At 38.1% G+C, this 26,413-nt stretch overlaps 1 long non-coding RNA gene across 1 annotated transcript; it reads right to left on the bottom strand.

Annotated features, from left to right (window-relative positions):
* Positions 1–7,165: 7,165 nt before the first annotated feature.
* LOC147374590 (uncharacterized) lies at positions 7,166–10,681 on the bottom strand. Its single transcript, XR_015163063.1, has 3 exons — positions 10,535–10,681; positions 8,748–8,837; positions 7,166–8,582 (listed from the first exon to the last, which is right to left on the bottom strand). It is a non-coding gene; the product is annotated as an uncharacterized LOC147374590 (long non-coding RNA).
* Between the last annotated feature and the right edge of the window lie 15,732 nt (positions 10,682–26,413).

Here is a 26,413-nt window from a genome sequence, read left to right as displayed (position 1 = left end):
GGGTAGTATCATCTGCATATCTGAGGTTATTGATATTTCTTCCAGCAATCTTGATTCCAGCTTGTGTTTCTTCCAGTCCAGTGTTTCTCATGATGTACTCTGCATATAAGTTAAATAAGCAGGGTGACAATATACAGCCTTGACGTACTCCTTTTCCTGTTTGGAACCAGTCTGTTGTTCCATGTCCAGTTCTAACTGTTGCTTCCTGACCTGCATATAGGTTTCTCAAGAGGCAGGTCAGGTGGTCTGGTATTCCAATCTCTTTCAGAATTTTCCACAGTTTATTGTGATCCACACAGTCAAAGGCTTTGGCATAGTCAATAAAGCAGAAATAGGTGTTGGGTCCCTTATATTAAAGTTCATGAAGTTATAATAACAAACCCATATATATAATTATGGCTTCCCAGGTGGCTCAGCAGTAAAGAATCTGCCTGCTAATGGAGGAGAAAAGAAGATGCAGGTTTGATCCCTGGATCAGGAAGATCCCCTGGAGGAGGAAATACAACCCACTCTAGTATTCTTGCCTAGAGAATTCTCTCTTGCCTAGAGAATCCCTTGGACAGAGGACCCTGGAGGGCTACAGTACATGGTGTCGTAAAGAGTTGGACACAACTGAAGTGACTGAACACACACACACTAGTTTTCTTGCCTGGAAAACTCCATGGACAGAGGAGTCTGGCAGGCTACCGCCCACGTGGTCACAAAGAGTCAGCTGGGCAACTGAGAACATATGCACAATATAATTATGAGTTCTTTTGGAGAATAATAGCTTTAGGCCTTAAAGCAATGACAAAATCATTGAAGGGCAATTTCTGACAATTTCAGCTAGAAAGGCAGTTTTTCTAAGAATAATGAAGCAAGGACAAAGAGAAGGAGAAGTAAGGGATTTGAGTTCAAAAACTACAGATGCGTCATCATTCTTGGCACTACCCTGTTCAAACTTGTCTGTCTACTTTCCCAATTAATCCCGAACCTTTTTCAAGGGTATTGGATGTCCCAAAAAATAAAGTGAGATCTCCTTTGTGGCCTGGAAAATTCCATGAACTGTATAGTCCATGGGGTCGCAAAGGGTCAGACACGACTGAGCAACTTTCACTTGCACTTTTCCTTTGTGACTGCAAATGTTAGTTGCTCAGTTGTGTCCAACTCTTTGCAACTCCACGGACTGTAGCCCACCAGGCTCCTCTGTCCATGGGATTTCCCAGGCAAGAGTACTGCAGTGGATTGCCATTTCTTTTTCCAGGGGATCTTCCTGACTCAGGGATCGAACCCAGTTCTCCCACACTTCAGGCAGATTCTTTACCATCTGAGTCACCAGGATCCCTTTTGTGATTAAGTCTAAGGTAAACTTGGAAACTTGGGAAAGGAAACTTCCCACATTCACACCTCCAGAATTATATGGGCAGTGCCCTGGAGGAGGGCAGAAGAGGGAGGGACTTTTTTTTTTTTTTTAAATAAAATGTTTTTGTAGAATATTTCAGGACATTCCCAATTTGTAACCTTCTTTCAACTCCCCACTCAATGAATAAAACAGCTACATCATAAAACAACTTTTTAGTACTCACTTCCAACATCAAATTTGCTAGTATTATACATACATAAAGGAACTGATTAAATTCTTAATACCCCTATTTTGAAACACAGAAATTGAAGGAGGTAAGATTATAATATTTAATGAATGCCTTTATATACCAGACACTACAAGACATTTTACCTGTTTTATTTCACTTAATGAGCAGGTAGCTAATGGTTTAGCTATTGGAATAATTTAATAAAAGTAAAAATGTGATAGAGAACTAAAACTGGAAGTATCACATATCAAGTTATATAAAAAGCTGTACATTCTTCACTCACTCCTTAATTTGAGTTATTTTGTGACACCTAACTAATATGCCTATAGTGACTCTGTTTTGGTCAACGTAAAGACTAATTTGAGATGTAGTACTGGACATGGAACAACAGCCTGGTTCCAAATAGGAAAAGGAGTTCGTCAAGGCTGTATATTGTCACCCTGTTTATTTAACTTATATGCAGAGTCATCATGAGAAACGCTGGACTGGAAGAAGCACAAGCTGGAATCAAGTTTGCTGGGAGAAATATCAATAACCTCAGATATGCAGATAACACCACGCTTATGGCAGAAAGTGAAGAGGAACTCAAAAGCCTCTTGATAAAAGTGAAAGTGGAGAGTGAAAAAGTTGGCTTAAAGCTCAACATTCAGAAAACGAAGATCATGGCATCCGGTCCCACCACTTCATGGGAGATAGATGGGGAAACAGTGGAAACAGTGTCAGACTTTATTTTTCTGGGCTCCAAAATCACTACAGATGGTGACTGCAGCCATGAAATTAAAAGACGCTTACTCCTTGGAAGGAAAGTTATGACCAACCTAGATAGCATATTCAAAAGCAGAGACATTACTTTGCCAACAAAGGTTCTCTAGTCAAGGCTATGTTTTTTCCTGTGGTCATGTATGGGTGTGAGAGTTGGACTGTGAAGAAGGCTGAGCGCTGAAGAATTGATGCTTTTGAACTGTGGTGTTGGAGAAGACTCCTGAGAGTCCCTTGGACTGCAAGGAGATCCAACCAGTCCATTCTGAAGGAGATCAGCCCTGGGATTTCTTTGGAAGGAATGATGCTAAAGCTGAAACTCCAGTACTTTGGCCACCTCATGCAAAGAGTTGACTCATTGGAAAAGACTCTGATGCTGGGAGGGATTGGGGGCAGGAGGAGAAGGGGCGGACAGAGGATGAGATGGCTGGATGGCATCACTGACTCGATGGACGTGAGTCTGAGTGAACTCCGGGAGTTGGTGAGGGACAGGGAGGCCTGGCGTGCTGCGATTCATGGGGTTGCAAAGAGTCGGACATGACTGAGCGACTGATTTGATCTGATCTGATCTGATTGATTCATGTAGAATCAATCTGACGGTCTCAGAATTGAAATCTGAGGGTTAGTTATTTTCTAAATGTGTAACCTTATTGACCTTATAGGATATTGTTTATTAAATATATAATGTTAGAAAAAGATACCTAGGAGGAGAAACCATTTGCCATTTTAAAGTTACACTGATATAGAAAAAGTAACTATCAACTTAGGCACTTGAGATTTTATCACTTTGAATTTTTACCTCAAACCTTTCTGTATAGCATGAGTATTGGCAGGAGGTCTGCAGGGGTTTCCAAGAGAACTTGGAAAGCACTTCAGCTTCTCCCTCACAGCAATGTTCTGTGTGAACCCATGCTCTGTGTGCTTTTCATCTCTAGGTTTGTAAGAAGTGCAAACCAGGAAAAAAGAAAACATGTAAAATAAAAGTAGATAGAATGCCAGAATGTGAGTAATCCTTCAGAATACCTTGTCATAAAATCAAAGAAGGTAATTTAAGCTAACAGAACATCAAGCGCATCAGTTCTTAGCTATAGATTCTGGGACTGCATAGAACCTCCTCATTGTTAGGGGTTCAAACAGAGGCCCCTCTGGAGAGGCAAGTGAAGGAACCAAAATCCGGAAACCCATCAGAGGGCTGACACACTATTTCCTTCTGGAATAAGTTCTTTTCAGAAGGGAATGTACACTTACTGAGGACTACTGTTTCTTTCCCTAAGGTAGAAGATTAAACATTCTTATGAGCAAAGGAAATTTCTGAACCCCTTTCTGCATGGTTTAAACCATGGCCAATACCTCATAAAATAAAAGACCTTGTCAATTTAAATTCTAGTGTCCTTTGTTGGATTTTTAATATTTTTAGCTTTTTTGAGCTAATAGTTTCTCAAGCCAGGCTGTTGCAAAGGGTAATCACAGAATTTGAGTTGATTAACTTTCTTTTGTTCTTTATGTGGGGGAAAAAACTGAAAATATGACAATTCCTGGTACTGATAGACAAAGAATAGGATTTGGCCTATTTTCCCCTCACAACGTCACAAATACTAAAATGCATACATTCACTGAGTGTTTTAAACATCCCAGGCACTGAGAAGCCCTTTCCACGTATTAACTCATTCAATCTTCATTTTTACCCTATGAGATATGTGCTATTATTTGGTTTTCATGGCTTCCCTGGTGGCTCATATGGTAAAGCATATGCAATGCAGGAGACCTGGCTTCTATCCCTGGGTTGGGAAGATCCTCTGGAGAAGGAAATAGCAACCCACTCCAGTACCCTTGGGAGAAGGCAATGGCAACCCACTCTAGTAGTCTTGCCTGGAAAATCCCATGGACTGAGGAGCCTGGTAGGCTACAGTCCATGGGTTTGCAAAGAGTTGGACACAACTGAGTGACTTCACTTTCATTTTCATTTGGTTTTCATACATAAAAAACTAAGTTACAGACAGGTCAAGAAACATACTCAAAGTAACTCAGGAGATGACAAAGGACTCATATCCTCTTAGTTTGGCTTCATAGTTCCACATTCTTATCTGCTATGTCATGCCACATTTACTGGGTTTTCCTTCTGTTGGCTGGTGTTAGCCTAAGTTTCTCCAGATAATCAGCTGTTAGAAGGCAAACAATTTAAAACAAAAAGAGTCCATTGACTGTATTAAGGATATTAAAGAAAAGAGTGATATACCTTTAAGAAGAGATTTTTTTTTAAGTATGTTCTGCAATAAATCAGTGATTTTCCAGAAATAGGATTATCTAGGCCAGCCTCCCAAAATGCCAACTGAATTTCAAAATCATTTTCTTAATGTCCACAAGGCAAGTAGCAAATAGAAGATAATATTAGATACTGCCAATTAATGAACAGTTAAAATGTATTCATTTCTATGTAAATAATTCAACAAAAATTGGCAATTCACAGAGTTGTGAACTAGATGAATACAAACTATGAATCTCTGATTAAGATTCACAGAACTGTTTTTAATGAGTCATTTTGGGAAGTGCTTTCTGTAGAAGAGTAACTCAAAGAGAAAATAGCTGTGTATAAAATAGAGCAAATACCCAATGAGGCACAAGTTGGAGAAAAGTAGGTCATGCTCTCATATTTAGCAAGAGGAAAACAGTATAGAAACCTAAAAAGTTGTTTATATATATAGTAATTTGTAAATTAATTTCTTCTGGTATTTTGTGGAAGACTACTTCCTTGGGGGAGTCAAAGAACTCTTGGTTTATAACCATTTTTATTCAAGAATCTCATGATCCATTCCTCTCATAGGTAAAATATTTAAAACTGTTAAGTTTATATTATTTTCATTTGATGTATATATGTCACAAATATGTATCTTCTCTTGTAGTATTTGCTGATCTGGTAGTTTTGCTTTATTCCACATATTTTAGAACTGTCATTTAAAATGGTATCCAAATGAAAACAGGAAAAATGACATTAAGGGGTCTGGGAAAGGCACTCCTTGAGTGTCATTTTAGCATACAAAGGAAAAAGTAGAAGGATTCGTGATAAATCTCTGAATATTTGAGGAAAAATATATATTCTGAGTTGCTTCTGCTGTAGGATGTTAAACTGAGCTTCCAAAGCAAGTTTCCAGACAATAATTTTTTATGGGGATCAACAATCAGTACAATGACTCTTAAACCCCTCAGTTACACTGATGAGGGTTTACAGTAGAGTCTTTTTGAAGAATGGAAGGATGGGAAGCATTATCTGCCAACTCCATATCAGCAAAGAGGAGCTGCTATAAGGAAAGGAGATCCCTGAATGAATGCCAGTCATCTTTCCAGGTCAAACACTGGCTACATTTTTTGATAAAAAGCACAATGAAGAAGTAATCCCCACTGGTCAGCTGGTACTCAGCTGTAAAGAAAATGAATTTATCAGAATTTTCCATAGACACGATCAAGGCCACATAAATGAGAGAGCACATATGGGATCATTTAAGATCCTTTCCATGAAGAACACTGCAAGAGGTGTGAAGACCTCAGCAAAACAAAGACTAAGTGACCGATCAGAATGGAGATTCATCAAAAAAACTGATGAGTAAGCCCAAGTGAAAGGGCTATGTATTTTATAACGCCAACTATCAACATTCTAGAAAAGAAATAAGTATCAAAAAGGCAAAAGGATTAGTGGTTTCCAGGGATTTGAAGATAGGGAGGGATGACTAGAGCACAGAAGACTCTTAGGGCATAAAACTACTCTGCACAACACTCTCATTGCCAATAGATGATTATACATTTGTGAAACCCACAGAAGGTCCAACCGAGTAAATCCTAACATAAATAGTGGAATAAAGTTAGTATATTAACATTCACTTATCAATTTTAACAAATGTACTATACCAATGCAAGATGTTAATAGGGAAAACTGCAGGAAGGTGGAGGCAGGGATATCCTGTACATTTTCCATAAGCATAAGTTACTCAAAATCGAGTTTATCTTACTCTGCAATCCCACTCCTGGGCATATATCCAGAGCAAAACATAATCCAAAAGGATACATGCACCCCAATGTTCACTGCAGCACTGTTTACAAGAGCCAAGACATGGAAGCAACCTAAACATCCATCAAGAGAGGAGTGGATAAAGAAGATGTGGTACATATATACAATGGAATATTACTCAGTCATTAGAAAGAATGAAATAATGCCATTTGCAGCAACATGGATGGAGCTAGAAACTGTCCTACTGAGTGAAGTAAGTCAGAGAAGAGGAAATACCACATGACATCCCTTACATGGGGAATCTAAAGAAATGATACAAATGATCTTACAAAACAGGAGACTCACAGATTTAGAGAAAGATCTTATGGTTGCTAGGTGGAAGAACGGGGAAAGGGAGTTTGGGATGGACATGTACACATGTACACACAGTGCTATATTTAAAATGGGTAACCAACAAGGACCTACTATATAGCACATCAAACTCTTTTCAATGTTATGTGGCAGACTGGATGGGAGGAGAATCTGGGGAGAATGGATACATTGTGTATGCATGGTTCAGTCCCTTTTCTGTTTACCTGAAACTATCACAACATTGTTAACCAGCTACACCTCAATACAAAATTAAAAGTTAAGGGGAAAAGTCTATCTTGAAATAAAAATAAAGATATCTCTAAAAGAAAGCAGCCAGAAACTATTTTAAAAACAGCACCAATCATGAAAGGGGGAAAGGGAAGAGAATAGGAGAAAAGAAAAGGGAATGAATATTGTGTGAAGTGTGAGACTGGGTGAAATTATATGAAACATGGTGGGTATGCACCCACAGACCACAAACATGAAGGTATGCACCTTCAGAGACCTGATCGTCCACCTTGCCAATGGCAGAGAAGTCTGACACTGGTGGATAGGAAGCTTCCATGAATGGCACACCTGATCCTTAGTCAAGTCACAATTTGCCCTTAAGAATACTCTCTATACACCTCTAGCTTCAAATATTTATCAGGATTTCCCATTACCCTAACATTCATTTTCAAAACACTGTGAATTTATAAAGTAGGATAGAAAAGCAAAACATCACTGCCCAAACTAATTCATAAGTGAACTGATGACCTGTGAAACAGGTTAGCACTCATATCTCCCCCCATTTACTATTTGGTTACCATCTTCATTGCTCAATCTAACTGTTCAGTCCCTCTCTATCAATCAGAGTGTTGAAAATACTGTGATATATATGATATTTACACATATATGATATATATGTGTAAATGATATTCAAATCATTTGCAAAGTAAAATGTTAAAAATAGTCTATTATTTACAATAAATTGGAAAGCCATAGACAAATGGTGATATACCAGAGTTAAATTAAAAACTGAAGAAAGAATCCACCAAGGTAAGTTTCAGAAAAGATTAATTTTAATATCAAAGCATTAATTTAAAAAATCTTTGGGAAAATGGGTAGTGCCTGTTTCTAAAAGAAATTCTTGTACTGACTGCAATGTAGGACTCAAAGCAAAAGGATCATGTCATAACATCCTGTCATTTTGTTTGGAAAATCATAAGAAAATACCCTAAAAAAGTAAGAGGAAAATACCTCTGTAAGTTCTTCTTTCATTTTTTAAGATAATGTCCTATGTCCACCTCTCTACTACCTACTATGACATTTTGATTCTCTTAATGTATGCACAATGGACTTTTTCTGATTATTATTATAGTTTGATAAGATTCCCATAATCACCCCTATACTTGTGAACACCTGTCATATTCATAAATTTAGAGGAAATATGACAAGAGAACCTATTAATAAGCACCTTCCACTGGTTTCTCCCCACCTTTAGGTTTAGAGTACCTTCATATTTAAAAACAGTTCATTAGTAAGCCATTGCAAACAGTGACTACAGCTATGAAATCAGAAGACTGCTTCCTGGTAGGAAAACAACAACAAACCTAGACAGTGTGTTGAAAAGCAGAGACATTATTCTGCCAACAAAGGTCTGTATAGTCAAGGCTACAGTCTTCCCAGTAGTCACATATGATTATGACAGCTGGACCTTAAAGAAGGCAGAATGCCAAAGAATTGATGCCTTTGAACTGTGGTGCTGGAGAAGACTCCTGAAAGTCCCTTGGACAGCAAGGAGATCAAACCAGTCAATCTTAATGGAGATCAACCGTGAATATTCACTGGAAGGACTGATGCTGAAACTCCAGTATATTGGTCAGACGACTCATTGGGGAAGTCCCTGATGCTGGGATAGACTGAGGGCAGAAGGAGAAGAGGGCATCAGAGGATGAGATGGCTGGACAACATCACCAATTCAATGAACATGAACTTGGGCAAACTCCAGATGATGGTGAGGGACAGGGAGGCCTGCCATGCTGCAGTCCATGGGATCGCAGAGCTGGACATGACGGGCAACTTACCAACAACTACAATGTAGTATTTTAACATAATTTCTCTCTGTTTGATCCTCATCTCTATTTCCAGTGCTGTGTCTGTCACTATTATGGGCACTGAAAAAAAAGTGGAAAACAGTATCCATGCCTGAGACATGCATTCTGGTTGGAGTTCTTTTATGATTGTAAATCACAAAAATGTACTCATACAAATAATCATTTCATTCTTTAACTTTAATTATTCACAATTTAATTAGTGAAATGGGTGAGGGCTGCAGAAGAAAAAAATTTAAAGGACATTATCAAAGAGGCAGAAACTTAATATTCCCTGATAGCTAAGTTGGCAAAGAATCTGCCTGCAATGCAGGAGAGTCCAGTTCTATTCCTGGGTCAGGACAATCCCCTGGAGATTGGAGAAGGGATAGGCTACCCACTCCAGTATTCTAGGGCTTCCCTTGTGGCTCAGCTGGTAAAGAATCCACCTGCAATGCGGGAGACCTGGGTTCAATCCCTGGATTGGGAAGATTCCGTGGAGAACAGAAAGGCTACCCACTCCAGTGTTCTGGCCTGGAGAATTCCATGGACTGTATAGTCCATGGGGTCGCAAAGAGTCGGACACAACTGAGCAACTTTCACTTCACTTAGAGATGTTTTAAATGGCCAGAAAACTATGGAAACAACCTAAGTGCCCATCAACAGAGGAAGATAACAAGATACAATGATATTTCATACAATGAAATATCATTCAGCTATGAGAAAGAAGGAACTCTTGAAATTTGCAACAATTTGTACTGAACCTTAAAGCATTATGCTAAGTGAAGCAAGTCAGAACCAGAAAGGCAAATACTACACGGCATTACTTATGTGGAATAAAGAAAACATCAAACTCACAGAAACAGTAGAAAAGTGGCGGCTAAGGGTTGGAGGAAATAAGACAATGTTGGCAAAAGGGTATAAACTTTCAGTTATAAGATCTGAGGATCTAACAAAAAACATAGCAACTATAGCTGATAACGCTACTGTGTAATACTATCGTATAACTGAAATTTGCTAAGAGGAAAACTGAAATGTTCTCACACACCAAAAGATAAATCTCTGAGGCAAATGTGTGATAATTAACTAGGGGGGAATCCTTTCAATGTATATGATAATGGGCACTTTAATTATCTCTACAGTTTTGTTAATTATATCACAATAAAGCTGGGGAGGAAAAAGGATAAAAAGAGAGATTTGTGTGCTCAACCATTTAAAAAGAGAAAAAAGTCATATTCATAAAACAGAGGTAATAGAGATACATAAAAAATAGCCATAAAAAAGAAAATCCAACAAAACTAACTATAAAAAGATAAAAGTGAAAAGTGGCAGTTTTTTAAGAGTGATGGGACTTGACAGGAATGGTACTTTAATAGGAAGCAAGGGATGTAAAGTTAGAGACGGCAAATATATAGTAAATTGAGTTATTACTTCTTTGCTAATCACTAGTTTAAAATACTATTACAAAATAAGTTTTTAAAATTAGCAACACATAAGAATCTATTTAAAGAAGTAAAATTAATGCTTGTCTGCACCTAAAATAGTTAACTTACTTCTGTGTTTTTTATACTTTTGAGCACAGGATCTTTTTGAACCTTAACTTTTAAATTACATAATTATCTAGAAAAATATTTTCTTTACAAAATGAATACCTTTTACACCATTGTCATCTCTACTTAATCTAAGAATTTTAATTGAATATTTTTCTCTGTTCTAAATGACAGAAACCTTTTATCTCCTTGTTCTCTAGTCTCTACAACGTCCATCTTGTAGGTACTCACTTGCCAGAAGATTATTCCCTTCTCATTTCTACTCCCTTGTCCTTCCACAGTCCAATACAAATCAAAAAGGAGAGGGGGGGAAGTCAACATTGGATTTATCTATGATAAGTATAAATTTTTACTGGGTTTCTCCATTTCCTACCAGAACAAACCTTCGAAAAAAGAGTAAAAAAATTTTTTTTAATTAATTAAAACCAAGAAAATAAAAAACACTCCTCTCTTACACTTTTCTACTTCTTGGCAGAATGTGGTTTAAAACATAGGTACAATAATGTAACTGTTTTCGCAGCTCTGTAGATACCTGTGGGCTTCCAAGGTGGTGCTAGTGGTAAAGAACCCACTTGCCAATGCAGGAGACCTAAAAGACATGGGTTCAATCCCTGGGTTGGGAAGATCCTCTAAAGGAGAGCACAGCAACCCACTCCAGCATTCTTTCCTGGAGAATACCATGAACAGAGACGCCTGGTGGGCTTCAGTTCATGGGTAGCACAGAGTCGAACACGACTCGAGTGACTTCGTAAAATGCAGACACTTGTAGTTGCTATAAACTTCTTTACATGTCACTACTCTGGCAAGATGTCTTATAAAGTATTTCTAAAAGATTCTTTATTTCTTGGCAAGAATAAAGCCTTTTATAAAGCATTTAGCATTTGTTTTGTTTAACTGAAAGGGGTTTCATAATTATTGTGTCACAGTTATAAATAGAGCCTACAAATAAATTTCCTTTCCAAGCCAGTAAAGCCAACTCCAGTAAATGATTCATTTTATACTTTCCTCTGCTTTGTTTGAAAAGGTCCTGGGCAGTGTAAAATAATTCATGTCTAAAAGGAGATCTGTGATTATTCAATATATCCCAGAGATGGTGCTGCACTATTGAGTGTCCAGCACACACTGGGTGTTCTGTAAGCCTTGAGTGACTCGGTGTGAGTCTGCAATCCGGCAGCTGGTCCATCACAAGGATGAAAGCTTTAACAATGGCTCATTCAGAATTCATTTTTAGCTCAAAACCCACCTCTTTTCATTTAACATGGGTCTCTTACCGGAGGAGCCTGGTGGGCTGCCATCTCTGGGGTCACTATGAGTCGGACACCACTGAGCGACTTCCCTTTCACTTTTCACTTTCATGCATCGGAGAAGGAAATGGCAACCCACTCCAGTGGTCTTGCCTGGAGAATCCCAGGGACGGGGAAGCCTGGTGGGCTGCCGTCTATGGGGTCGCACAGAGTTGGACACGATTGAAGCGACTTAGTAGCAGCAGCAGCAGCTCTTATCTAACGTTCTGAAAAACTAGTAAAATGTGGACTTGCACATTTGGAGAATAAAACTTTTCTATTTTGCCAATCTTTTATTAAAAAACAAAACTTTCTGGGTTGGGGTTTGACGTGGTGACTCATTTGCTGAGATTAACCTTAAGGGAGCAGATCATTGAAAGAAGCATGTCTTTTTATTTTTCCCACATTAATAGATCCTCCAAAGTCTCAACATTTGTTCAAACTGCCACTGGGGAAGTCATAAATTGGTTTTTCCTTAGTCAAAAATTTGCTTTTATTATAGGATCTGTTTTTTTTAGATCTTGGCAAGACAAGATGCGGTTAGGTATATCTAGAATTGGTATTTCTGAGGCTGTTTCCACAGCCAAAGCAAAATTCAGTTTCTCACGACTTTTGAGTTGATTGATTATTCTGTAGAAAAATTGAGAAGTAAACACTTATAGAACTGACAAATCATGTGACATTGAGGTTTTTTTAAGTTCTCAAAATATATTTCAAGTGAGGGATACAACCCAATTTTGTACCTTGACGTTAATTTTTAATGTTTCCAAATTAAAGTTAAGACAAGCTGTTATGCAAATGCTACTTTCACTGAAAAAAATTATTGTTCATATATAAAAATGCTGTAGAGGTCCACTACCAGAGATGTTCTTAGAGAACGCGTCATCTAGGAAGAAATAATTGTGAGGTTTTTTATTCATTCTCTTCGTAAAATAAAGGTAAACATTTGAAACAATTGGTAAGAGTTATAGAATTGAAATTTCATTTTGCATACTTTACTCTTCCCAGCTCCTGTTTTAATCATTTGAACTATGAGCAACATTGTCTGAAATATAATAAAGCATTTATATGAATTACAAGAATGTAAAATTCAAGCTGTTTTAAAGAGGAGTTGCGATTAAGTAACTGTGTAAGATTACACAGCTGCTTCTGCTGCTGCTGCTGCTAAGTCGCTTCAGTCGTGTCCGACTCTGTGCGACCCCAGAGACGGCAGCCCACCAGACTCCCCCGTCCCTGGGATTCTCCAGGCAAGAACACTGGAGTGGGTTGCCATTTTCTCTCCAATGCATGAAAGTGAAAAGTGAGAAGGAAGTCGCTCAGTCGTGTCTGACTCCTAGGGACCCCATGGACTGCATCCCACCAGGCTCCTCCATCCATGGGATTCTCCAGGCAAGAGTACTGGAGTGGGGTGCCATTGCCTTATCCGGATTACACAGCTACTGAGTAGCAAAGGCAATTCTTAGTCTTAACCACTAAACTGAAAGCTTCCCACATCAACTTTTGGTGTTCTCTGAGGAAAAACTTCTTTGACTATTATGTGCTGGTTCAGAGATCTGTCATCATTAAAGGAATCTTCTAATAAGTTTGGGAGCAAGTGATCTAATATACTCAATGAAAGATGTACATGTCATGTCAGTGCCTTATTAAGATCTGTAAACATTGTGTTTAAGTACATATGTAGAACGGTCCAAACTATTGCCTTTAACAAGAATATGGCTATTTAAAGAGAAACCCTATAAATCCTCCTGAATATATTGTCCAAAATATTACTTATACAGCTCTCATATACACACACATCTTTACATATATTTATATAACCATACACACATAATTCAGTCTTAGAGAAGTAACTTTCTTCCATAAACCAAAAAGATATGAATCTAGCAGGAGAAAGCAAGAGGTGAGAATTTAGCACAAAGTAGTTTGAAACGCACTGCAGCTGGACAAAAAAAAGCAGGGTCAGGGGAAGCAAGGGTGGAGAACTAATAGCTAATATTTGTTGATAATTCAAATGTGCTAGGCAATATTCTAAGCACTTGATACATACTAAGTCATTCAACCCTTAGAGCAAGACTTTGAAGAATGTATAAATATGTCATTTCACAAACTCAGCCTCATGGGAGGAAAGCTGAGGATAGTCATTTGTTCAAAAATCACATGGCTAGGAAATGGTGAAGTCAGGATTTGCATATAGTCAGTCTGGCTCCAGAAAACACATTTTTCACCATTAATGGGCTAGTTTTGTTTTAATTGAATGCGATATCCTCTCAACATGTGTCAGTATCAAATCTCTAGTGCTTGTGATTGAAAGTACTCTCATGGTGACAATGATTTCTGCTAACAAGAATACTGTTTTGTGATAAACCAACAACACTGATTACAAGTTAATGACCATGTAATTTTAAAACAGTCAAATTCAACTCTGGATTCTTGAACTTTTACTAGAAGACAATCCAGTTTCAATCATGCCTTAAATATATTATGATATATTAGCCACAAGGTTTAAAATATTTAGAGATGCCCCATACTCCTATACTTAATATCTAATTCTGAGTCACCTAATTAAGTACTTAAGTCCCACTATTTCAGCCTGATATTTACACACACAGTATCAAGCATAAGGGGGATGAAATAGCAAGTGGGAGGAATTTATTTCATGATACATTTTACAGGCAATTTCAGAAACCAACATGGATGAACTACCATCTACCCTTTATTTAATGACCCAAACCTTTCTTCAAACACTCCCAATGATTCAAACGTCACTATACATTAACAGATGAAAATTCCTGTGAAACGACACAGTGTGTTTTTTGTCTCTAGGAGCAGCTTTCATTGTTACTTAACTATTTTCACATCACGTCTGTCACGTGGTTGGTTAAATTAAGGGCATCACTTCTTACCCAATACAAAAGGTATTTTACCTTAAATCATGGTGGTTGAGGAGAAATTTACTGAAAAGGAGTTTGAAGAGTGGATGAAATTCTAAACCTTATATAAACTCAAGTGCTTCTAAAGATAATGGAGTGGTTATTTAATTCATTGCTTTACACCAAAATGTACTGATTTCAGTAACAGGTGGCAACCCAATCATTTGCCTTATAAATCATTTAAGTTAACAAGTTTAACATCCTCTTTAATTAAAGTTTAAAGATAGCCTAGACTAAAAATAACAAATGACTTAATTCATCCACAGTTTGATTCCTTTCAGAGTGCCAATTATGTTATTTATTAAACAATTATTATTCTATCTATAAAAATTATCAGATAGGTGGGATTTTTATTGGCAAATGAATTTCTATACATATATAGTATCATGCATGTGTGCATGCTAAATCGCTTCAGTCGTGTCCAACTCTTTGCGACCCCACGGACTGTAGCTTGCCAGGCTCCTCTGTCCATAGAACTTTCCAGGCAAGAATACTGGAGTGGGTTGCCATTCCCTTTTCCAATATAGTATCATACGGATTACAAATGAATAAACTATTTTTAGTACATAGTTCAGTAAATGTGTCTAAGGCTATTTAAGAAAATGGTATGCCAAGCAGTTAGTAAATTTGACAAACATGATGTTGCTCAGAACTACTAGAGTTTACCAGAATTTGAACATTCAAGTACATACAGCAGCACATAATAAAATATTCCATACATCAAGCACTGAAATTGTTATAAAATGAACACTATTAAAAACAATTAAATAATTGAAATGAAAAAGCTGGTTCAAATTCCTTAAGAATTGTGCTCTAATTCAACAAAAGTTACAATCTAGAAAATGTTGAAAAAAATTGAGAATTTTAAGAAAGATTGCCATATCCTACTAAAGAAGGAAAGAATGATAAATAGTCATTCCTGTGGCTTTATCCAGGTAAATGTTCTCTCAAATATTCTTTGACATTTTCAAACTATGGTTTTATATCTCTAAACTAAAATAATTTAGATAAATGATTTAAAGCTATTATTTCCTTGAAACATGTAAAATACCATGTATGAAATGAGATGTCAGTCCAGGTTCGATGCACGATACTGGATGCTTGGGGCTAGTGCACTGGGACGACCCAGAGAGATGGTATGGGGAGGGAGGAGGGTTCAGGATGGGGAACACATGTATACCTGTGGCAGATTCATTTTGATATTTGGCAAAACTAATACAATTATGTAAAGTTTAAAAATAAAATAAAAAGCTATTATTTCCTATTTCTTTATTAAATAAGACTACTATTATATCAAATTAAGCTATTCTCACTTACCTAAATCTATCCCCCAAAATCCAAACCTTTAAAAAAAAAAGTCACTGTCACAGATCTTAACTTTCTTGGACTTCTTTTTATCATAAAGATGTACAGCAAGGTCTATGTTCCAGTCCAAGTCCTACTAATCGATGTAGAATCTCAATCTAAGATTCAGTTACAAAATGAGGGAGAAGGACCTGTGAGTACACTGTCGATTCAAAATTATATTCCAAGCTTGTTTTAGACACTTGCTTTCAGAAGACAGAAAAGAAATAAGTTTTAAAATACACAACTCTATATTTATAACAACATTTTCACTAAAACTATAATATTTACTGCTCTTCATAACTTGGGTTAGTTTCTAAAAACAGTAGTTTATTCCATGAAAAGATAATGATACTGTTCATCCCAATATGGACACTTAGTTTAAAATATCAAAAGATTCTTTCAAGTTCAGATGGATTTGCACTGATCCTCTGCCTCCCACACTTCAAATTTTTTTAATCTCTAATTTAAGAGCTATGGAGCTGTGGAGGGAAAATGAACAAGGAGTTGCACAAAGTTATTTTGTCAGCTCCTACTGATTACACATTTATGGAGAAATAAGTGTCCTTGGAACCATGTTTAAAAAGGCAAGAGACTAGAGACAAGATCAAAGAGCCAGGTACTTTTACTTCTTTTAAAGAACACAAAAAGGCACCACGGGTATTCTTTTATACCTATATATATTTTATAGTTCAATTTGTGTGGTTGAACAAGTCACAGTGAGCTGGATGCCTTCTCTTTTGGATGTTTTAATTGAGATTATTTTCCCTGGTATGCAGATACTTACTTGTGTAATTTTACTAAAAGTTAACAAAAGGCCAAAACCAAATCAAGCCTTTATGTTTATGAGAATATCAAAATCCAGCTGCATATTTTTAGTGCCTTCCTAACCACATGTCACTCCTCTGGAGTTTAGTTTACATCTTGAATTTCATAATACATTGGTTTATTTTTCGCAAACAACTGGAACATTTAAACTCAAAGAAAGCAAAAGTAATGCTACTCCTTGGTCACCATTTAAACACCTTCCCGGTGTTTGAAGCCAAAGTAGTGGTTTTGAGATTTCAAATGTTTACATGTTATCCATAGCCACAAGTGCCTTTGATGTCGTATTATCTGAAAATAATTCACTGGCATTTGGATTTAGACATCTATGCAATCTGACTTTTAAGTATTACCTTTGCCTTCAACAACTGGACTCCGTTTTCACCTTCGCCAGAATCTTTATTTTTCCCCTAAAACTATTTTATATAAATGGCCCAGAGAAGCCCTGGTTTGTGCTCCTATTTTTACAGATATATATTCAGTTGTATCTTTAAGAAGCTGTTTTACTGTATTTACTTTTAAAGGCGTCGGAAAAAACTGGTTAGGCAAGTTGACACTTCCTTCCTCACATCTGGGAGGAGTAGCCAGAATCAAGGCATCAGACAAGTTTGTGCCTTTGCTCACCACTTTATTCAGCCCAGGCTTGAAATCTGTTGATTTCTATTGCCTCAGCCAAGTCATTCTAATGATTCACCTAAACAGATAAATTAGCACCTGAGTCTGATACTGAACCATCAGGCTTCCCTGATAGCTCAGTTGGTAAAGAATCCACCTGTAATGCAGGAGACCACAGGTCAATTCCTGGGACAGGAAGATCCCCTGGCAATAGGATAGGCTACTCACTCTAGTATTCTGGCCTGGAGAATTCCATAGACTGTACCATCCATAGGGTTGCAAAGAGTCGAACACAACTGAGAGGCTTTCACTTTCACTTTCTACATTGTGTCAGGCACTGTGTTAGTAACATTTGTTTCTCACAATAAGATTTGAAATAGGTACGAGTATTATGCCCGTGTACTGGTATAGAAACCAAAGCTTTGGACAAATCAAGCACATTGGCCAAGATCCCACAGCTGAGCCAAAAACAAAGGAATCACAAAATAATCATTTCTTTAAAGAAGTTAGACTCCCTAATAAACATAAAGAACTTTCTTCCACTGTCTTTCAACCTTCTCTGGGATAATTCTTTTCCTGTTCCTAGATAAAACCTTAAGAAGTATCCAGTTTTCCAATTCCCTTTAATCAAAAGGATCATCCCATTTCATTAGTTAAAATGTCCACCTAATGTAATAATCAAATTCAAACTTCATAAAGGTGAAACCTCTGCTTTTCCCATCTTGAGCCCATTTCAGGCTAATAAGCCTGTAGCAGTGAGCAGGTTAGGTGCTTTCTTCTCTTGAGTCCTTCCCCCTTCACTAGACTGTCACCCTTAGGGGTCACATGGAGGAAGGGGCAGGTGCCAACGTCATATGGAGGCTGCGTCTTCTGGGCGACAGACGACAAATCCTGACTGGGGTGAGAAGGAACACATCTGTCCATTTCTCCAAGGACACCCAACTGAACACTCAACTTGTTCTGACAGGAAATATTCCTCTCTGCTGGTGGCTTCTATTCACTTCCAGAGGTCCACCTTTGGTCTTCCTCGTTAGAAAAGCTTTCTAAATGGTTTCAGGACAACTTCTTCCCAAGAATCAGTCAAATGTATACAGCCTTCTCCCACGACAGATGTCACTGCCAGTGAAGTTGCTCAGTCATGTCTGACTCTTTGCGATCTACCAGGCTTTGCTCTACCAGGCTCCTCCATTCATGGAATTTTCCAGGCAAGAGTACTGGAGTGGGTTGCCATTTCCTTCTCCAGGGGATCTTCCCAACCTGGGGATTGAACCCAGGTCTCCCACATTGCAGGCAGATGCTTTACCATCTGAGCTACCAGGGAAGATGTCACTGCAGTTTACTCCTAATGCAGCTTCCTAACTCTGCTCAGGCAGGGACATTTCTCTCATCTTTTTAAATACATTTATTTACTTACATGTATGTAAGTATGAATTTCCAAAATGCTATCAAACCCTATGAATGGATACTGTGAACTTTCCCCAACTTAATTTCAGGTGATGGGAAGACATTTCCTTCTTCAAAAAGCCTTTCATTCCATTCCTCCATAGAAAATGGGTGAAGCACCGTTAATTTGACCCAAACAAGCCTCTCCACAGATCAAATGAGCCCAATTTACACAGGACCGTATCCAGGAGGTCGGAGATACAAGTGAACCAAATTAGAAATTAAAGGTTTAATTAACTTATAAAGGTATTTTTCTACAGCCCCGAAAGACCTCAGAGTATCCATTCTTGAATGTCTCGGCCTACACACAGTAGCCTTAATATGTATGTGCCACACTCATGTTTGGACATATTTCAACTTAACAACAACATTTCAAATACAACCAGGTGAAGGTGGGATGATGCTTCCCAGGTGCTTCTCATCATGATCTTTTCCCCTTCCCTTCCCATCAGGAGATTCTTGAATCCTCATAGACCAAAGACTGGGTGAGTTGCCTAACTGTATAAACTGCTGAATATTTGACTATTCTGCCAAAGACTTTCTTTAGTCATAGTTTTTTCTTAAGCAAAATTAGTAACAACATAGGTTTAAACTGGGTTGAGTGGTGAATGAAGCATCATCCCACCTTCACCTGGTCCACCTAAGGCTGTCAGGAGTGAGGAAGGTGATTATTCATGTTACAGCCAGAAAAATAGTTACATATCCCCACTAATCAAACCACTGACTATCTTTTAAGGTTGAAGAAACTACCCCCAAACTGTTAAGTTACTGGTCTTAAACTGCACAATTAGTAAGCAAAACTCCAACAAAAATTTTCAGCCTCCTTTTACTAACTACCATACATGAAACTGAAGTTTTTTCAAAGTAGCTTAGCTTACAGACTTGGCATGAATTTATTTCAAGAATGAAATAATAAGTGGCCTTATGCTCCCCACTCTGCTCCCCCCACCCTACAAATTCTCCTCTTTCAAATAGGTTACATTCACAGAACTCTTCCTAAGCATCTCTCAGTAAGATAAGCACAGTGCCAGGGAGGGTTTAAAAACAATCAGCAAAATTAACCTTAAACTTTATTTTCATATAACATCAACAGTAACTCTAGATGCAGGTAAGAGACAATGGGAATTCATTTTTAAATTTTTTGAAACAACTTTACCATTTTGTTACCAAATCCTAGTTTCAGCTCAACAGGATTATTCCATTAAACTAGGTTCACTTGTCTAATTAGACCCCTCTGTATTTTACCCACTATGAGGTCTTTGTTATACCTGAATGCTCTAGTGGGTTTCCCTACTTTCTTCAACTTAAGTCTGAATTTGGCAATAATTCAAGGAATTAGATCTGATAGAATGCCTGATGAACTATGGACGGAGGTTTGTAACACTGTACAGGAAGCAGTTATCAAAACCATCCCCAAGAAAAAGAAATGAAAAAAGGTAAAATGGTTGTCTGAGGAGGCCTTACAAATAGCTGTGAAAAGAAGAGAAGCCAAAAGCAAAGGAGAAAAGGGAAGATATATTCATTTGAATGCAGAGTTCCGAAGAATAGCAAGGAGAAATAAGAAAGCCTTCCTCAGTGATCAGTGCAAAGAAATAGAGGAAAACCATAGAATGGGAAAGACTAGAGATCTCTTCCAGAAAATCAGAGATGCCCAGGGAACATTTCATGCAAAGACGGGCACAATAAAGGACAGAAATGGCATGGACCTAACAGAAGCAGAAGACATTAAGAAGAGGTGGCAAGAATACACAGAAAGTGAAAGTAAAGTTGCTCAGTCAACTTTACTCAGTTGCAACTCTTTGCAACCCCATGGACTGTAGCCTACCAGGCTCTTTGGCCCATGGGATTTTTCCAGGCAAGAGTACTGGAGTGGGTTGCCATTTCCTTCTCCAGGGGATCTTCCCAACTCAGGGATCAAACCCAGGTCTCGCACATTGCAGGCAGACACTTTACCATTTGAGTCATCAGGGAAACCCAGAATACACAGAAGAACTAGACAAAAAACATTTTCATGACCCAGATAATCACCTAGAGCCAGATGTCCTGGAATGCAAAGTCAAGTGGGCCTTAGGAAGCATCACTACAAACAAAGCTAGTGAAGGTGATGGAATTCCAGTTGAGCTATTTCAAATCCTGAAAGATGATGCTGTGAAAGTGCTGCCCTCAATATGCCAGCAAATTTGGAAAACTCAGCAGTGGCCACAGGACTGGAAAAGGTCAGTTTTCATTCCAATCCCAAAGAAAGGCAATGCCGAAGAATGCTCAAACTACCACACAATTGCACTCATCTCCCATGTTCTCCAAGCCAGGCTTCAGCAATACGTGAACCGTGAACTTCCAGATGTTCAAGCTGGATTTAGAAAAGGCAGAGGAACCAGAGATCAAATTGCCAACATCTGCTGGATCATCAGAAAAGCAAGAGAGTTCCAGAAAAACATCTATTTCTGCTTTATTGACTATGCCAAAGCCTTTGACTGTGTGGATCACAACAAACTGTGGAAAATTCTGAAAGAGATGGGAATACCAGACCACATGATCTGCCTCTTGAGAAATCTGTATGCAGGTCAGGAAGCAACAGTTAGAACTGGACATAGAACAACAGACTGGTTCCAAACTGGGAAAGGAGTACGTCAAGGCTGTATATTGTCACCCTGCTTATTTAACTTATATGCAAAGTACATCATGATAAACTGTGGGCTGGATGAAGCACAAGCTGGAATCAAGATTGCCTGAGTTTTCACTGAGTCTAACTTCAGGTCATATTTGTTCAAAGGAATAAAAGATAACAGCTTGTAATGAGGAAAGTAAAGGATAAATTAAAATATTTATGCTAATTAAAATATTACTGTTTTCATTGGGTCAAATTTCCCCCAGTTTCTCCATGTCCTGGTCCACCTCTCCCCATCCCTCCTCCAAAAAATAACAATAATAAGGTGTAAGGAGAACTATTTTGGAACTTTCAGTTCTTGCTGTTGCTGCTGCTGCTGCTAAGTCGCTTCAGTCGTGTCCAACTCTGTGCGACCCCACGGACGGCAGCCCACCAGGCTCCCCCATCCCTGGGATTCTCCAGGCAAGAACACTGGAGTGGGTTGCCATTTCCTTCTCCAAGGCATGAAAGTGAAAAGTGAAAGTGAAGACCCTCAGTCGTGTCCGACTCTTAGCGACCCCATGGACTGCAGCCCACCAGGCTCCTCCGTGCATGGCATTTTCCAGGCAGGAGTACTGGAGTGGGTTGCCATTGTTGTCTAAACAGAAAAAAACTTCGAAGCAACAGTGTTGCATGGTACTTGCCCGAAAACTCACAGGGCGGAGGCCTTGCGGGCCGCCCTCTCCGTGAACTATCCCGAGGCGGCACAGGGAGCTCCCCGTGGGGTCCTGAAAGACGCGACGGACAGGAGCAACAAATATTCAGCCTGCCGGCGCAGCGGCTGGGAATAGGCAGACACGGAGGAGGGTGCGGCGTGGAGGCCGGAGTCTGGCAGAGGGCGCGCTCAAGACCAGCGTCCCACTCACTCGCTCTTTCCCCCTACCCACCCAATAAACTACACACAAAAATCAGTAACAAAGGACACCACAGTATTGCTATTCCCTTCACAGGCTTACCTTTTTGGATTTTGCTCTTACTATATTTTCCCTTCCATTTTTTTCTCCTTCTTCCTGGCCACCCTTACTGATCTATGAAGGGCAAAACGACCGACCAAGCTGATCTCCCAACACCCTTGACAGAACAGCTTTCAGGTGTGATTTATTTTTAAGTCTACGTGGATTGTTTCTCTAAGGTTTGGAAGTCTCTAATTTTTTAAACTAGTGTGAAAACCATAGCTGCTGCTGCTGCTAAGTCGCTTCAGTCGTGTCCGACTCTGTGCGACTCCAGAGATGACAGCCCACCAGGCTCCCCAGTCCCCAGCTCTGGATGCTGAAATCATGACTTTCTTTAATGCCTATTCAATCTGCCTCTGTAAAATTTCTCCCTTCCCCAACCCTCAGTGAGTCTTTCAACCAATTATGAGATTTTGTCACCCACTGAATCTAAGCCAGGATTCTCAATATCAGCTCTATTGACATTTTGGGCAGGACAATTCTTTGTTGTGGGGGCTGTCCTGTGCATTGTAGGGTGTTTAGCCTAATCGTTGGCCTCTACTGACTAGATAAGAGTGGCACCCCTTCACTTTTTAAAACCAAAACATTTCCAGATATTTTTGGAGCAAAGGGCTTCTGGGTGGCTCATATGGTAAAGAATCTACCTGCAACGCAGGAGGCCAGGGTTGGGAAGATCACCTGGAGAAGAGAATGACAGCCTACTCCAGGGTTCTGACTGGAGAATCCCATGGACAGAGGGAGCTAGCCGGCTACAGTCCATGGGGGTCACAAAGGGTCAGACAGGACTGAGGGACTAATACTTTCCCTTCCTTTGGAGCAAAACCATCTCCTCTTCCCCCTAAAGAACCACTGCTCTGAATTATTCAAGAAGTGAGTTTTATTATAAAAGTAGCTTGGAAAAAATCTACTTCGTTACATTATAAGTTAGTCTTCATATGCTTTAAGTAGTAAGAAGACAACATTTAGGGTTTTCCTGGGGCTAACATACTTCACCTATATTATTCAAAACTGAAAGTAAATGATACACATGGTAATTTCTTTACTGGCATTTCATGTTCTACTTTTCTCTAACAAATATTAAAACTAGACCCCAGGGAAAAAATAAGATTAATTGTCCTGTACATGGGGAAATGGATAGATACACTAATCAAGAGAATTGTGAATTGCCTGAAATGTAAATGCATGAAAAATTTATAGATTAAATATGACAAAAATGGAAAAACACGACATACTGTTAGACAAATTTTTGTTTACAAAATCAATTTAATGAAAAGATGTTATATACTGAATTAGCATGCATATATCTTATTTTCTGATAAAAGTTCTAATTCCAGCCTTTAGTTTCCTGACCATGGAGGAAAAACTACACTAAAATAATTATGTTAAATGTTTTCATGTTATTTCAGAGATTAATTCTATCTGTAGCAATGTGAAGCAATGTTGACATGAAACAAAGTTACTAAGTAACTAAAATAAAAATATTCAATGAAGATCATGGGATTATTATTATTAACTAGACTGTATGTAGAGCTCTAGTTTTGACTTACTTCTATGGGCACCCCACAAAAACAGTTACTTTCCTCCCAGAGACTTCACTTTACCATCCATAAATTCTTCATGTGTCTTACACTTTGCAAACTTCAAAGAACTTTTATATCTATCACCTCATTTATTACTCATAGGTGTCTGAAATAAGTGGCAAAGAATTGATCTTCCAGCTTAAAGAAAGGGATGCTGAAGCTCTGAAAACATAAAGTCCTTACTCAACAGCCATGAATAAACAAGAGTAAAGACTTGTTTGTTTGGGGGCTTATATTTTTTCCACCCATCCAATTTGACTCATAATTGGTATGCTTTTCTCTACTTCACTCACCTGGATCAGACCTGATGATGGTTTACAACCACTCCAGAATACACAGTTAGACTCAAGATACTTAATAAAGAAACTCTATATTCCATGTTGAGACTTAAAGACCAGAAATTGATAAACTTGAATTTAAGATTGAGACTAGAGCCTATTCACTGTGTGACTCTGGGCACCTCAGGAGTCTTTATTGTCAAAAAAAAAAAAAATACTTTGAGGATCAAAATACACGAGGAGGCTCTTCTGTTAATGGACTTGAAAACTACATCTATGGTAATTTCATAGATGTTTTCACATGTCAAAACTTATAAATCATACAATTTAAATGGGTTCAGTTTCCCATATGTAAATTACACCACAATAAAATTATTAAAAAATTAAGAGAAAGAATGAAAACAAGAGAGAAGCTTTGCATGGAACAGTGTTGACTGACAATATGCCATGAACTGAAAAAGATGGTTTACCTCATCCATCTGCACATAAGTTCATCTGAAAATATTTAAAATGAAAAACCATTTCATTGACTAGAAGATCTGCTCAATGATCTCAATGAGATCATTGGCTCAATGGCTGCTCAGAACCAGAGATAACTATCGCATCTGTCATTTAGTGCTAGCTAACCTTACTGTGGGGTTCCCAGGAAGATCAGCTGTAAGAAATCTACCTACAATGCAGGAGACGCAGGTTCAATCCTTGGGTCAGGAAGAGTTCCCCGGAGATGGAAATGGCAACCCACTTCAGTATTCTTGCCTGGGAAATCCCATGGACAGAGGAGCCTGACAGGCTGCAGTTCATGGAATCTCAAAGAGACAGACACAGCTGAGCATATATACACACACATGTAACCTTACTGTGGCTATAGGAGAAACAATCTGCCTTTGATATGCAAACATTAAAACCGTTCACCTAAAATAAAAATAAATTGGAAGCAATCATTGGTGTCACAAACAGCTAAAGTCTGGAGAAGATTTTAATAGTGTTGTAAGAACAAGACTTGGGTATTGGTAGTTGATCTAAAATGAACAAGCTGAATGACACTGTCAAAGTTAGTCCTTCTGTCTCCTTCTTATCTCTTCAAAGGATTTCCAAACCAATAAATAAAATATCAAGCTAATTTTATTCCTCTTTGGAGTTAAAAAAAAAAAATCACCTTTTACTCCAGGTCCTTTTTAGGTATTGAATTGTCCAGTACAAATTCATATCTAAAGAAACCATATTGCTTTAAGGATATTGACCAAAAAAATGATATTCAGATACAGACATCCTTAATGGGTGCACCATATTAGAAGATTCTCCTAATACTTTTAGAATAGGAAGGATCTTGGAAAAATAAAAAGTTTATGAACAAAGATGATCGATCTATTTCGACTATCTTCATCAAATTCAAAGCTAATATATGACGTACTAAGAATAATGAAGCCTAGAAGGAAGCACTATAAAAGAGAATACAAACTGAATCACCCTACACACGTTGATGCATATTCAGTATATCCCCCTAACAAAGGAAAGGGAAAAATATAGCTAGCCCAGTTTATGGTGGTCCTCAAAATTACCTAGAAAAGCTCTTCAGAGATCCTTTCTTTGAAAGAGATGGTTATTAATTTCAAAGTAACATTGAGGCTGGGTCAAACAGAAAAATGTAACTATTTCATAGCATAACGTTTTCTTGGAATGGTGTCAGTCATCATGGAATGCCTAAACTCTTCACAAAGAAGCAAAAACTATCTTGCGGACTGTGGAGCATGCAGGACTGTAGCTTTCTTCCTGAACTGAAAACATTGATTTATTGCCCTCACTTTGATACCTAACAAATGCTGGAGTTTCAAAGAGAACTACTTTTCACTTTAGCTTTGTTATCAATTTTATATATAACTTTGCTCAAATTATAGACCTACGTCTCTTGCTTTTTATAAAAATGCAAAAGTCTACCTTTGAAAGATTAACACAAATTGTATGCTATTTTCTGAAAAAATATCTTGAAAGTATTTTAAGCTTACAGAAAAAAATTACGACACTTTTAAAAAGATATAGCTAAAGAGATGGGACTATTAAGATGAGAAACACTAAATGATACACTTTCAATATTTGCTTGATTGGAAATCTGTAGCTTGATGTAATAAAACTAGGTTGTCATCAAAAGATTGGAAAGTGACATGCTTTTCAAAGATGAGATCAAGCAGTCACACTGGGTATTATATTATGTGTA

The sequence above is a fragment of the Bos grunniens genome, chromosome 4 (genome assembly GCF_055505025.1).
Source record: "Bos grunniens cultivar Pamir isolate PY7600 chromosome 4, Bosgru_T2T1.0, whole genome shotgun sequence".
NCBI lineage: Eukaryota > Metazoa > Chordata > Mammalia > Artiodactyla > Bovidae > Bos > Bos grunniens.
Note: the sequence above shows the minus strand (reverse complement) of the source record. Positions and strands in the feature narration are given on the sequence as shown.